Source organism: Apium graveolens, chromosome 11 (assembly GCF_009905375.1).
Source record: "Apium graveolens cultivar Ventura chromosome 11, ASM990537v1, whole genome shotgun sequence".
NCBI lineage: Eukaryota > Viridiplantae > Streptophyta > Magnoliopsida > Apiales > Apiaceae > Apium > Apium graveolens.
Genome location: NC_133657.1, coordinates 560,670 through 563,629, shown reverse-complemented (window position 1 = coordinate 563,629; position 2,960 = coordinate 560,670). Strand labels below are relative to the sequence as shown.

The window sequence follows — 2,960 nt, the reverse complement described above, 5'->3', positions numbered from 1 at the left end:
AATCTTGACCAACGAATTAAAAGTGATCTTAAAGAACTACAATGAATGCTTCATAATTCAATATTTACAAAAGGCATATGAAAAAGAACTGTTTAACCGTTTGTGTAACAAATTTGATGTTAAAGATGAGTTTATCGGTGAATCCTTTAGGTGAGTTATGTTATGTTGTAAAATTTTATGTTATTTTAGTCATCTTTTCTAGTCCATTAGAATTCGTTGTCTTATATTTTTGCTTTCATTACACAAATATAATAAGACATATTTATATCTTAATTAAAATTTTATGTGTGATATGCAAATATTTCAGTTTTCATTTTTGTTATTCTCTTTTGATTTCAGAGATGGATCATATTTTGATCACACATTGTTCAGTAGTTTATTAGCCTGTGGATAGATTCAACATATCAAGATATTCTGGGAGTATAAGACTTTGAATTCTGATTCTTTCATATGATTAATTATTACCGATGCAGTATTCATTGATTTCTTGGAAATGGTAAGAAATTCAAAAACAACTTGTCATATACAATTAATTCAAAGCCAAATGAAAGAAAAAAATAAAACTACTGATACAACATATAAAGGATCACATGTATAACCTGCATCTATTAGCTTGAAAAAGATCTTTTCACAAGATTTTATGAGAAGAGGGAAGATATACTCCGATTCATGCGAGATGCCTACGAGCATAAGCCTGTAAGTCAAGAAACGGTACCTTTTGGTGTCATTTCCTATTTATTACTTGTGTTTTTAAAAATTTTGTCTAGCAAATTTAGTTCTCTTCTTTATTTTTAAATTAGGAAAATGATAAAGAATGAACACTTATTAAGAAGATGGTATATGATATTTTTCTAGATGCATACTCAGTCATCTATGATATGATGACTGAGAGATTATACCTTTTGTTAATTGAATTGGGTGGTACGGTAGAATAATATTCAAATTTATATTTATTTTATTGAAAATATAGAGATATTGAGATCGGTATAAATTAATCATTATGATTTTCAGGATGGCTCCCATCATACCATTTCCGAAGAAGAACGAAGAACCCGATTGCTTTGAGTTCTAGCATGCATCATTTTTGTTGGTAATTCTAGGTACTTCAGGGTATGTAATCATTAACTCAAATGTTGACAATATTGATGCATGTCTCTTGATTTCACTTATGACTTTGTGTTTTGTTTATTGATAAAACTTTTAACTTCTGGAAGGTGATTAATATAATAAATTTATATTTATTTTATTGAAAATATAGTTCTATTGAGATCGGTATAAATATTGCAGGATAGCTCTCATCATACCATTTCTGAAAAAGAATGAGGAACCCTATTGCTTTGAGTTCTAGCATGCATCATTTTTTATTGGTAATTCTAGGTATTTCAGGGTATGTAATCATTAACCTAAATGTTGACAATATTAGAACTTACACATACTTTCTTACATTTTTTTTAATGGTATTAAATTTAACCATAAAATTTGCTAACTAATTATTAACCTACGGCAAACTATTCTTCTCATTGGCTGACTGGTTACAAAAATACCATCTGTGAACTCTTGATTCTTCCTTATTTTATTTTATAATGTTTAACTAAAAAAATTAAATTCTTGGGTTTGTGTTAATTTCTCTATTTTTTTCTACTTTGGTCTGTTATTTATTTTACGATGCGGAAGCATGCGAAAGATAGTTGATTGAAACTCTTTTTGTCCCTTATTTTAACTTCAAATTAAGAATGCAATATATTGATATCCCAAGCATTTTCCTAGAAAAAAAACATAACAGATGCATTTAGAATTAAGATGCCCTAGAGTCTTAGAAACACAGTTGCATTTATAACTATTCTCTGGTGACATTTAAACTTAGGACACGGAACAGTTAAAATCATATACATGCCTAAATATTGACTTCCCATCCTCATCAGCTATTATGATATCGTTTATCTTTGCTACATGGGTACATTTTACTTGACTACAAGTATCAAGACTCTTCCCTAAATTAACTATCATTCTCATAGGAAAGAAGAAGTTTGCAGGATAATCTTTCTACGCACCAATCTTTCTATGCATTGGCATGCAAAGTTCGATGCTTCTGGTCATCTTGCAGAGATGGGAATCAATCAAGCAGCTCACCTATCATTTTTAATAGTTGATGTGGCTATCATGGGACTTTATTTGCTATTCTCAATGTATTTTGACTAATTATGTCGTCGTGGTAATTTAGTCTCTCAATTTAACCAAGTCATTGGTGTCAATGTAATGCTTAGTACTAACATTTATATATTATATGTTGTGATATTTCCCATTTGTTTACAGAATATTGTTATTTTAATGTTAAGTTATGCTCTTTAGTTTTCATGAGAGTATCATTATGTTCTTGTTAGGCTTTTATGAGGGTGCTTTATCGATGTAGAACAAGAGCCCCGATATTTTGAGATAAACTAGACATGAATATACTTGCAAGTAAGTAAATGAGGATAATAACATGATCATGCTGACATGCCACATGGTCATGCTAAAGAAAGAAAACATTCAAGAACCTAGAAAGGATAACAACAAGATAATGTTGACGGGATTCGAGGTTTTCCTTACGGATTCAAAGTATTTTAAGATTTCTCATTTGAGAGTCCTTACAAGGATTAAATATTAAATAGAAGTAATATTTTATTCTAATTATGATTTGTTTAATATTTTTTAGGGTTTTTTATCCAGATCTAAATAATGTTATTATGTTACATATAGGATTTTTTGATTGAATTAAAACCCCAAGAGTTTTCTCCTATTTTTCTTATAGATTCAAGAATTATTCCTCGTGGAATCGAGATTTGCCTTATGAATTCAAGGTATTTCAGGATTTCTCATTTGAGAGTCCTTGCAAGGATTAGCTAACGCTTTTCCTTCGCTTCTGTTCTGCGTTAAATGGCATCAGAGTAAGGATTTCACCTCGTTCTATGATGATCGGG

General features: G+C 29.9%; 1 long non-coding RNA gene across 1 annotated transcript; it reads left to right on the top strand.

The window, feature by feature from the left end:
* The first annotated feature begins 309 nt into the window (after positions 1-309).
* LOC141696814 (uncharacterized) lies at positions 310-2,295 on the top strand. Its single transcript, XR_012564498.1, has 3 exons — positions 310-696; positions 1,012-1,110; positions 2,016-2,295. It is a non-coding gene; the product is annotated as an uncharacterized LOC141696814 (long non-coding RNA).
* The last annotated feature ends 665 nt before the right edge of the window (positions 2,296-2,960 follow it).